This window comes from Monodelphis domestica, chromosome 6 (assembly GCF_027887165.1).
Source record: "Monodelphis domestica isolate mMonDom1 chromosome 6, mMonDom1.pri, whole genome shotgun sequence".
NCBI classification, from domain to species: Eukaryota; Metazoa; Chordata; class Mammalia; order Didelphimorphia; family Didelphidae; genus Monodelphis; species Monodelphis domestica.
Window position 1 is genome coordinate 158429473 of NC_077232.1, and position 12483 is coordinate 158441955.

General features: G+C 34.2%; 1 protein-coding gene across 10 annotated transcripts in view; it reads right to left on the reverse strand.

Annotated features, from left to right (window-relative positions):
- Positions 1–12483, reverse strand: part of SCLT1 (sodium channel and clathrin linker 1) — a 205783-nt gene that overhangs the window by 26399 nt on the left and 166901 nt on the right. The window lies entirely within an intron of this gene.

The following is a 12483-nucleotide window of genomic DNA, read 5'->3' on the forward strand; positions in this document are numbered from 1 at the left end:
ATAAGTTATTACATTCCATGAAGTCTCAACAGATTGCATCTTCTGGTATCCTCCCTTTCTCACTCATCTTCAGTCTTTCTCTGTTTTCCAGCTCCTTCCCTATCACCTACAAACACTTTTTTTTAATGTCTTCTCCATCCTCAAAAAAACCCTTATTTGATCCTTCTATCCCTGCTAACTACTGTTCTATATCTCTTATGATCCTTTGTCACTAAACTCCATGAGAAGGCCTTCTATAGGTGACTACATTTCAATTTCCTCTTTTTACTCTCAACCTCCTGCAGTCTGGCTTCCAACTTAATTTTTTCTGTTGAAATCACTCTCTCTAAAGGTACCATTGATTTTCTAATTACCAAAACCAATGATCTTTTCTCAGTTCTCACTCTTCACCTCTTTGCAGTCTTTGACATAGTTGATCACCTTCTTCTTCTCGATACTCTCTTCTCTCTAGTTTTTTTTTTTTTTGGACACAAATGTCTCTTAGTTCTCCTCCTATCTATTAGACCATTCCTTCTCAGTTCCTTTTTGCTGGATCCTCATCCAGGTTATTTTACCTTTTAATGGTAGTGTGTCCCAAAGGACTTCAGCCCCCTTCTCTTCTCTTTCTTTACCATTTCATGGTGATATCGTTAGCTCCCATAAATTTAATTATCATCTCTACGCTGATGATTTTCAAATCTACTTATCCTACTCTAACCTCCCTGCTGAGTTCCAATCTCACATCTATTTTCTGAAATGTTAATATTCTGAAAATTAGTTAATAACTTCTAGGTCTCTTTGTATTTCTTATATCTCTCCTCAAAATCTAGGTGATATTTAATATGAATTTATTTATTTATTTATTTATTTTGTAAAGAGCTAATTGGCAAGTAGAATCGATTGAACATACTTGATTTCTACAAAGCAAAGAATAGAATTTCCTTATGGAATATAAATAATTATGATGTCATTACCAGAGCTCCTGGATTGTCTCTTAATATTGCATCAAGCTGAAGTCAAAATAAATAAGGACTTTGAATGTCAAACAGAGCATTTTGTATTTGATTCTGTAGATAATAGGGAGACATGTAAGTTTATTGAATGGTATGTGTGTATATAACATGATTGGACTTGAGCTTTAGGGTAATCATTTTGGTAGGTGAATGGAAGTTGGACTGCAATGGGGAGAGATGTTATGTTGAGCAGATTCACTGGAATAGCCTATTAGAATAATCAAGGTGTGAGGTGATAAAGGTCTACACTACAGTGGTGGCAGTATCAGAGTAGAAAAGGGGGCACATTAGAAAGATGTTGTGCAGGTAAAAATGAGTCTTTGTCAATAAATTTGATACAAGGGTTAAAAAAAGAATGAGTGAGGAGTCTAGGATGATTCCTAAATAGGATAGGAAGGGTAGGACAAACTTGGTTAAAACACCTTGAGTTATAAAATATGTAATATACTTAAAAGTGATAGAAATAGGTCACAATATCTGGAATGCTGTGGTAGGATATTCCAGAACTGAGATCTTATAAAAACACTATGAAGACAATTGACTTTTTGCTATTCATTGCTACATTCCAAATAACAGAATCATAGATTTGGAAAATTCATTCATTCATTCACTCACTCACTAATTTATTAACTCAACAACTTTTTATTAAGTTTTCAAAATTAACAATGAAAATGTAAGTGCTAGAGGTTTCTATGAAATGGATAGGGCATTTTCTTTAGCTGCACTAGCCACAAAGAGAATGATGAGCCTACTACTAACTTCGTACAGGCTCTGGTTCTGATCCATTCTTATCAAGGTGATAATGGTGCTATATCTTTTTTTTTTTTTTGAAAATTTCATTTGATTAATTAATTAATTAATAAAAGAATAAATAGTAATAAAATATATAAAAGAATATTCTTCCATGTTTACAAGATTCCTGTTCTTTCCCTCCCCTCCCCTCACCCACTCACCCCATTGCCGACACACAATTCCACTGGATTTTATGTGTCATTGATCAAGAACTATTTCCAGGGGGCAGCTGGGTAGCTCAGTGGATTGAGAACCAGGCCTAGAGATGGGAGGTCTTGGGTTCAAATATGGCCTCAGACACTTCCTAGTTGTGTGACCCTGGGCAAGTCACTTAACCCCCATTGCCCAACCCGTACCACTCTTCTTCCTAGGAATCAATATATAATATTGACTCCAAGACAGAAGGTAAGGGTTTAAAAAAAAAAAGAACTATTTCCATATTATTGATATTTGTACTAGAGTGATCATTTAGAGTCTATATCCCCATCAATCCATATGATCAAGGAGTTGTTTTTCTTCTGTTTCTATTCCCACAGTTCTTCCTCTGAATGTGGATGGTGTTCTTTCTCATAAGTCACCCAGAATTGTCCCGGATCATTGCCTTGCAACTAGTAGAGAAGCCCATTATGTTCAATTGTGCCACAGTGTATCAGACTCTGTGTATAATGTTCTCCTGGTTCTGCTCCTTTTGCTCTGCATCAATTCCTAGAGGTCATTCCAGTTTGCATGGAATTCCTCCAGTTTATTATTACTTTGAGCACAACTGTATTCCATCACCAACATGTACCACAATTTGTTCAAGTCATTCCCCAATCAAAGGACATCCCCTCATTTTCCAATTTTTTGCCACTGCAATGAGCACATCCATGAATATTCTTGTACAAGTCTTTTTCCTTATTATCTCTTTGGGGTACAAACCCAGCAGTGCTATGGCTGGATCAAAGAGCAGGCAGTCTTTTAGCGCCCTTTGGGCATAGTTCCAAATTGCCCTCCAGAATGGTTGGATTAATTCACAACTCCACTAGCAATGTATTAATGTCCCTACTTTGCCACATCCCCTCCAGCATTCATTACTTTCCTTTGCTGTCATGTTCTAGAAATACATTTAAATTAAAAGAAGATACATCATAGTTTCTCAAGTTCTAGGATAAGAGGCTTTAACTATGTCAAAAGCATAGATTTGATTACAGTTCCTATAATTTCTTAGATTGCTTATTACCTTTGAGGATAATTTTTCCATAAGCATAATTCATGAACTTTAAGGTAAACATCTAAGTTAATTATAAGGAATAACTCTCACAACATGCAAAATCTTTCCATGGTGAGTAAAGAGTAAATCATCTAAGAGGTTATTCCGTACTATACGAGTAAGATAAAAAACAAAAGGTGTACTTGTTCACTATTTTGGCAGAGACATGATGGATCTGCCAGCTGCACCAAATGCTTTCTTCTCAACTCACATATGACAAATCATCAAAGCACGTGCCAGATGTTTTTTTTTTCTGTTGAATTATACTATAATATGCTTCTGTTACTCTTAGTAATTATGTATTTTGTAGTCTGCCAGTACCTGCAGCTGTCTCTCATCCTGTTAATTTTTTTAAATGAATATCTTAAAAAATAAGCAGCTACAACAGCCAAACATTACAGATGTACAGCCAAAAATAATTTTTGAGAAACTAAAAAAAAGTCCTTAGGCTCAAATGTTGTGTAATTATTTTTTTCAAGTGCTTTATATCACATCAAATCATATAGTTTTGTTCAAGAGTTTTACCTAACTTGAAAAACAGTCATTCTTCATGATATAGTACGTGAAAAATTCTAATGCATATAAGAAACAAAAATGACTTTTTGTACATAAAATGCTTTTCATCATAGGGACAGACCCATAAGAAATCCTAACTCCTTTAATTTAGTGCTCCTTGGAGGTATGAAAAGAATTTCAATCCAAAAAAAAATTGCCAAGTACCTAGTGTTAAAAAAAAAAATTTGCCAAGTACCTATTGTTATAAGGCTATGTGCAGTCATGTTTAGCAATACTATTGTTAAGTAGTGACACTAAGTTGCTTTCTAGCTATTTGATATGGGAAGAAGATGATATCTTATACTCCTTTAGTTTTCTCTAGTTAGTACAATAGATACCAGGCAAAAAGTGGTCCTTAATGAATCATGGTTTGAGAAGGTGGCTATTAAAGGTATTATAAATAGGACTAAGACCCCATTGATTAAAAAATGTGGTATCCAATAAGTTTATGTAGGCTTCATTAAATAGAAGAGCCTCCCCTTCCACCCAACCCAGTTCAAGGAAGCACTAATTTCTTGCAAAGGCAGGTAAGAGTGCCCATCAATGTGGGAAAAGAAATCTGACTGGAGTATAGAATTCTATCTTACCCTATAGAGAAGTAGAAGGGGAATAAGGAAGGGGTCTGTGGGGAGGGGAGTAATTTAAGGGAAGAAAAAGAAAAGTAGGAGGGGAATAAGAAGGGAGGGAGTGGGAAGTTGAAAAAACAAAGGGTGAGGGGAAAAAAAAAGCAAAACATTGGTGTAGAGGGAAATAGTGAAAGGAGGAAGGGCAGGATTAAAAGAGGAAATCAAAATGATAGGGAATACACAGATGATAATCATAACTGTGAATGTAAATGGGATGAACTCACCCATAAAACAGACATGGATAGCACTGTGGATTAAAAACCAAAATCCCACCATATGCTGTTTACAAGAAACACACACAAGGCAGGTAGACACACACAGCAAAAAGGTAAGAGGATGGAGCAAAATTTATTGGGCATCAACTGAGAAAAAGAAGACAGGAGTAGCAATATCATGATCGCAGACAAAGCTAAAGCAAAAATAGATCTGATTAAAAAAGATAAGGAAGGTAATTACATCTTGATAAAAGGCAGTATAGATAATGAAGAAGTATTAGTACTCAACATATATCACCAAATGTAATAGCATCCAGATTCCCCTATCATATATAAATAAATTGAATCAAAAAATAAATAAGAGAAGTGAATGAAATTTTAGAAAAATTAGTTGATAGATATTTGGAGAAAATTAACAAAAAAGAGAAGAGATAAACAAATTGGGCATGCAACTAAAAAAAAAAAGAAAAAGAACTAAACCAAAACCCTCAGTTAGAGACCAAATTGGAAATCCTAAAAATCAATGGAGAAATTAATACAATTGAAAGTAAAAGAACTATTGAACTAATAAATAAGACTAAGAGCTGGTATTTTGAAAAAAATAAACAAACAAAGTAAAGTACTGGTTAATCTAAAAAAGAGAAAGAAGAGAATCAAATTAACAGTATGATAAATGAAAGGGGGATCTAACCTCTAATGAAGGGGAAATTAAGGTAATTATTAAAATCTATTTGGCCCGATTACATGACAATAAATATGGCAATCTAGGCGAAACAAATATTTATAAAAATATAAATGGCCTAACAAAAGAGGAAATAGAATACTTAAATAGTCCCATATCAGAAAAAGAAATTGAAAAAGCCATCAAGGAACTTCCTAAGAAAAAATTCTCAGGGCCAGATGTATTCACAAGTGAATTCTACCAAATATTTAAAGAACAACTAACCCCAATACTCTACAAACTATCTGACAAAATAAGCAAAGAAGAAGTCTTGCCAAATACTTTTTATGACACAAATATGGTACTGATTCCCAGGCCAGGAAGATCAAAAACAGAGAAAGAAAACTAGAGACCAATCTCTATAATGAACATAGATGCAAAAATCTTAAATAAAATACTAGCTAAAAGACTACAGCAAGTTATCATAAGGATTATTCATTATGGCCAGGTGGGATTTATACCAGGAATGCAAGGCTATTTTAATAGTAGGAAAACCATCCTTATACCCATATCAACAACCAAAGTAATAGAAACCACATAATTATCTCAATAGATGCAGAAAAGGCTTTTGAGAAAACACTCATTACTATTGAAAACACTAGAAAGTATAGGAACAAAGTGGCCTTTCCTCAAAATAATAAGCAGCATTTATTTAAAACCATCAGTAAGTATCATCTGCAATGGGGATAAATTAGAAGTCTTTCTAATAAGATCAGGAGTGAAGCAGGGATGCCCATTATCACCACTATTATTTAATATTGTACTAGAAATGCTAGCAGTAGTATTAGAGAAGAAAATGAAATTGAAGGCATCAAAGTAGGCATTTAGTTTCACTCTTTGCAGATGATATTATGATATACCTAGAGAATCCTAGAAAATCAATTAAAAAGCTAGTGGAAATAATTAATAACTTTAAAAAAGTTGCAGGGTATAAAATAAATCCACAAAAATCATCAGCATTTCTATATATTTCCAACAAAACTCAGCAGGCAAGAATTAGAAAGAGAAACTCCATTTAAAATCACTCTAGACAAAATAAATACTTGGGAATCTATTTGTCAAGACAAACTCAGGTATTATATGAACACAACTACAAAACCCTTTTTACACAAATAAAACTTGATCAAAACAATTGGAAATCTGGCCTCAGACACTTCCCAGCTGTGTGACCCTGGGCAAGTCACTTGAACTTCATTGCCTAGCCCTTACCACTCTTCTGCCTTGGAGCCAATACACAGTATTGACTCCAAGATGGAAGGTAAGGGTTTAAAAAAAAATGGAAAACCATTAATTGCTCATGGGTAGAATGAGCCAATATAATAAGTGACAATTCTATCTAAATTAATTTACTCATTCAGTGCCATACCTATCAAACTACCAAAAAACTTTTTTTTTTTATGGAATTAGAAAAAATTATTACAAAGGTGATCTGGAAGAACAAAAGATCAAGAATATCAAAGGAACTAATGAAAAAAAACGAAGGATGGAGGTCTAGCGGTCCCAGATCTTAAACTATACTATAAAATAGTGATCATCAAAACAATATGGTAATGTCTAAGAGATAGAAGGGTGGATCAATGGAACAGAATTGGGGTAAATGACCTCAAATGAGCTAGTATTTGATAAAACCATGATAAACCCAAAGATCCTAACTTTTGGGACAAGAACCCACTATTTGATTAAAAACTGCTGAGAAAATTGGAAAACAGAATGGGAAAAATTAGGTTTAGATCAACATCTCACACTCTAAAGCAATAAAAATTCAAAATGGGTAAATGACTTAAATATAAAGTTGGAAATTATAAATAAATTGGAGAACATAGAATAATATACCTGTCAGATCTATGGGAAAGGCAAGAATTTAAGACCAAGCAAGTGATAGAGAATATTGCAAAATGTAAAATGAATAATTCTGATTATATTAGATTAAAAAGGTTTTGTACAAACAAAACCAATGCAACTATAGTTAGAAGGGAAGCAACAAATTGGAAAAAAAATGTATAACAAAAATTTCTGACAAAGATCTAATTTCTAAAATTTATAAAGAACTAAGTCAAATGTACTTAATCAAGCCATTCTCCAAGTGACAAATGGAAAGAAATCAAAACGATCAATAATCACATGAAGAAGTGCTCTAAAAGTGTTCTAAATGCCTCCTGATTAGAGAAATGCAAATCAAAATAATTCTGAGGCACCTAGCAGATTGGCCAATATTATAGTAAAGGATAATAATAAATGTTAGAGGGGATGTAGCAAAATTGGGACACTAAAACATTGCTGGTGGAGTTGTGAATAGATCCAACCATTTTGGAAGGCAATTTAGAATTATGCCCAAAGGGCTTCAAAAGGATTTGTCATTGACCTTGTTGGAACACACTGGTGCTTTCATCATTAGAGGTCAAATTCCTATTGACAATGATTGGTATGGTTAAATCTGCCAAACAGTTGTCTTAGTTACCAATGCAAAAATGTCCAATTCTAACTGTTACGACAGCTATGGAAAATTTTCAGTTCCTTTTGATTTGTTTGGGTTTTGATTATAGTATGACTTAAATAGCTTTTACAGCTTTTCTTGTTTGGCTGTTTAAACCCAAATAGGTAGCTTAGTTATGGTTTTATGGACACTGTTGAGCAATGTACAGTGTATGGTGGTGTGCTTATCTTATCCACTTGGAGCATTATTTCCTATTTTTTTTTTCAGATGCTGTGCTGTAAAATATTGTCATATTGTTCATTTCCTGGTATTGTGTATTTCCCCCCTTTTTATTTAAATAAAAAGCATGGCACCAAATGAAAAAAAAACACCTGCCCTTTGATCCAGCAATACCACTACTTGGTCTGTACACCAACAAGATAATAAAAAAGGATTGTACAAAAATATTCATAGCTGTACTCTTTCTGGTTACAAAAAATTGGAAAATGAGGGGTTGTCCCTTGATTGGGGAATGGCTGAACAAACTGTGGCATATGAGGGTGATGGAATACTATTATGCTGTAAGTAATGATGAACTGGAGAATTTCTACTTGAACTGGGAGAACCTCCATGAACTGATGCAGAATGAAATGAGCAGAACCAAGAGAACATTATACACAGAAAGTGAAACATTTTGGAATAATCCAATGTAATAGACTTTACTACTAGTAACAATGCAAAGATCCAGGACAATCCTGAGAGGCTTATGAAAAAGAATGCTATCTATCTAGAAAGAAAGAACTGTGGGAGTAGAAATACAGAAGAAAAACATATGACTTATCACTTGTTTATTTGGGCATATGGTTTGGGGTTTGGGTTTTAAAAGACTGCTCTATTGCAAAAATGAATAATATGGAAATAAGGGGAAAAAAAGGAAGGTGCAAAATCACTTCCTGTCCTGTGGGGATATAATTACCCCTTCCTCTCTAGTGCCACCTCAGTCTCTCTGGAGGTCAAAGGAATTAGGTTCATAGTTTAGCTCAGTTCCCATAGAGCACCTTCTCAGTTCCAAATCCCCAAACCCTTTTAGGCTCTAGTCCCAGGCTTCCATGCTGGGTGGGCAGGCAGGCTACACTTCCTGCTCAGAATTCCAGTTCTAAGGTCATCATGCCTCCGGAGGGGTAATCGCCATTGATGCCTAAAGCTGAGGACAAATAGAATAGAACAGAAACAAACACCTTCAGGTTCAGTTCTGATAACCAGGTAAAAGGCAGAGAGAAAACAAGCAGACAGTCCATTCCCTCTCACTGCTGCCTAACATGTATGTTCCCCTAGGATATGCCCAGATCTCTCGATGTTAGGCGCTCTGAATCCCTTCCCTTGGTGGACAGACCTATGTTTTGAAACCTGGCCAGGCTGATACAATCTCTGGCTTTTTCCTTGCAACTCTTTCCTGCTGCCTCCAGAAGATGAAGTTCACAATTTACCCACAGCAAGAGTCCCTAAATGTAATTAAAAAAGAACTGTCTCTGGTAGATTTGCAGAAATAATAATAATAATATAATTATAAAATGCAGAAAAAAGAAACGTGGCTAAAGAAATTATATGAATGTAATGGAATACATTGTGCTATCTGGATAATAAAAGGGATGGTTTCACAGAAATTTGGGAAATTTTATATGAACCAATGTACAGCCAAGTGAGCAGAATCAAGAGAACAATTTGTAGTTTCTACAACATCGTAAAGACAAACATATATGAAAGACTTTAGAATTCTGCTCAATGAATTGACCAACTACAATTTTGGAGGACAAGGTTCCCTCTTCTTGCCAGAAGTAATGAACCAGAAGTATGGTCTACTGATCACAAGGAAGTACATTTAAAAAAAACTTTTCTAGTAGGGAAAAACTTGGAATGCAAGAGCTTATGGTGAAAATGATGTAAGAAAAAGAAAAATAAGCATAGAGTGGGTCAACATAGCCCTTTTTAAAAGTATGTACACTAGGACAGAAGGAAGTTCTGAGGGAACAAACAAATAAGGTAGTTTTGAGACTACTATGCTGAATTTATTGAATACTTTGAAGAAAAAAAGGGTAAGCCATACATGGTGGTGATTCACAACTTCATGAGCAATCCTCTTTGTGTTCGTTGTATGAGGGAATTTCCATATTTGGTGGTATTTGTCTAGTTAAGAATATAAAGAAACATTCTGATAGAAATATTAGCTGAATTACTACTTCAAGCTGTGATTTCTATAGTGATTCTTTTCTGAGGAAAGCTTTACATAGCAGTGAGAGAGAGGAACAGGTATACAGAAAGCAAAGGGAACCTCAAAACCTAACCCTGATAATCTTATCATTAGAAATTACTATTAAACTTCCAAGAAACTGTCATAGGGCTTATATATAGAGTAAAAGGCTGAAAATAAAAATCTCAGCATATTAATGAATGTTATTTTATAACCACATTTGTAATAATTTGAAATAAAGCAACTTTTTAATAAATAACTTGATTGGCTGAAAATAAGTATGTCTCTTGGATTAGTTTAAAAGCAAATCTACTTTTGAAAAGTAGAAATAATATTTCCAAAGATGTACATCTAGTTGCAAAATCACTATGCTGCAGACACAATATAAGATACAAACATGCATAAATGTATACAAGGTCAATATAAATGTACTCTCTCGCATAAGATGACAATAATGCTATCAAAATGTCTGGCTACATGTTACAGTGGCTAGAATACCATGCCTGGAGTCAGGAATAGCTCCTGAGTTCAAATCTAGCATCAGTATTTACTAGCTGTATGACCGTGGGCAAGTTACTTAAGCCTGTTCAACCCAGTTTCCTCATTTATAAAATGAGCTAGAGAAGGAATGGGAAATCACTCTAGTATCTCTGCCAAAAAAAAAAAATCCCAAATGGGGTCATAAAGAATTGGACACAACTGGAAATGACTGAATAATAACAAAATCATTTACCCAGAAAAACTTAGCATAATCCTTCAGGGGAAAAACGTTGTGAATTTTAAAATTATACCACCCTACTTAGACCGTACTTTAGAAGATCTTATCTCCTGATTAGTAACAATGGAGATACTTGGTTTAACAGAATCAAGTCTTAGGAACTCTACATTTCTCCACCCTACTTAGTTTAACAAGGTCAGGAATGTCTGCACTATACTCAAGGATTAAGTATTTGAGAAAAATGGCCTTCAACAGACATATGTAGAAACAGCAGACAGACCCCTGGGCTGTCCTAAGTCAAGCTAAGCTAACATTGGTACAGATGAGATGCAAGAAAGTGATGTAATACCATCTATATAAGGCAAGTCACTTGCTCTCTTCGGCCTCTTTTCCCAGAGAGGCGTCTCTGGTTGGCAGCATGCTAAGAGTTCTGACATCTTGGCGTGGTGGCAGCTATTTGTCTGGGTTTTCACAGTAAGTTTGCCCTTGAGCTAATTCAGGTTCAGGCATCTTGGCTGAGCCCTCTTGGAGTTCAGGCTGATTCCTTCCTCTTTTTCTCTCCAAAACCTTACCTTCTAGAGCCTCTAATCTTCCCACCCAGTACAAGCCTGGTGAGAGAAATCCTATACCCTTTTCCTTCTCCCTTCTTCTTAAATTTCTTTCCATTATATTAATTAAATCACCACAAGTTTCTAGACTGACTTGGGTAAATTTTTTTTGTTGTTATTTGGGATATCCATGTCAGTCAATAATTAATATAGTTTAGGTCACAATGCTAAAATTATCCTTTACAATGGGTTCAAAGAAATAGATGTCTTTCAAACATTTCTAATGAAAAGCCTGGAGCTGAATGGGAAATCTCAAATATAAGACTTAAGAGAAGCATAAAAAGGTAAACAGGAAGAGAAATCAGAAGACATTCAATAAGATTAAACTATTCTCAGCAATATAAGGATCCAAAACAATCCCAAAGGATTCATGATAAAAAAAATGCCATCTACTTCCAGAGAAAGAACTAATGGAGTCTGGATCTAGACCAAATAAAACTTTTTTTCACTTTTTAATTTTTTTCCCTTCCACAAAAGGATTAATATTAATTATTATGGAAAATTGTTCTACATGACTGCACAGGTAAAATCTATTGAGGGGGAGAATCTGACAATGAAAATTCTTTAAAAAATGTTGGAAACATATAAATTGAGGAAAAAATGAAATATAGTTCAAAACAAATTTGTTTTAAATGAGATATGCCTAGAAAAAAGATATAGGTTTCTACTGTGACATTATTCCCATTGTCATAGGAAAAAATACATTATGATTGAAAGTAAGGGCAAGAAACATGAAAGAGAATATTGATTTGCTGGACATAAAAATAGTATACAATCCTTAGCAGTATATAAGTTTAGAAAGATATGATTTACAACTTAGATTTATTTATTAACTTTGATTCATAGGTTTATCTTATCTTAACTTAATCACCACTAATTCTGCATATGAATATACACAATTGAAGAAAGAATTGCTTTTAAAATTATCTTTAAGATACACCTAAAATAGTGTTTTAAGTATACTCTGTCTGTCTATCTATCTATCTATCTATCTATCTATCTATCTATCTATCTATCTATCTATCTATCTATCCATTTTCTTTCTATTTATGTGTGTACATAGACACACAGGTATCACACACACACACACACACACACACACACACACACACACACACACACACAGATACACAAAGGATGACCTTTACAGCATTCAGGAAGTTTCTTTCCTAAGCAAGTTAAGCTAATAGCGCTATACTATCTTTTGAAATTTTTATCATGCAATAAATAAAATCCTTAAATTCAATCATTTAGTAAACTGGAAATGAAATAATTCCTACTTAACATTAATTCTGGGACAATGTATTCTACTTTGGAAATAAAAATATTATCTTTGCCATGTCGTA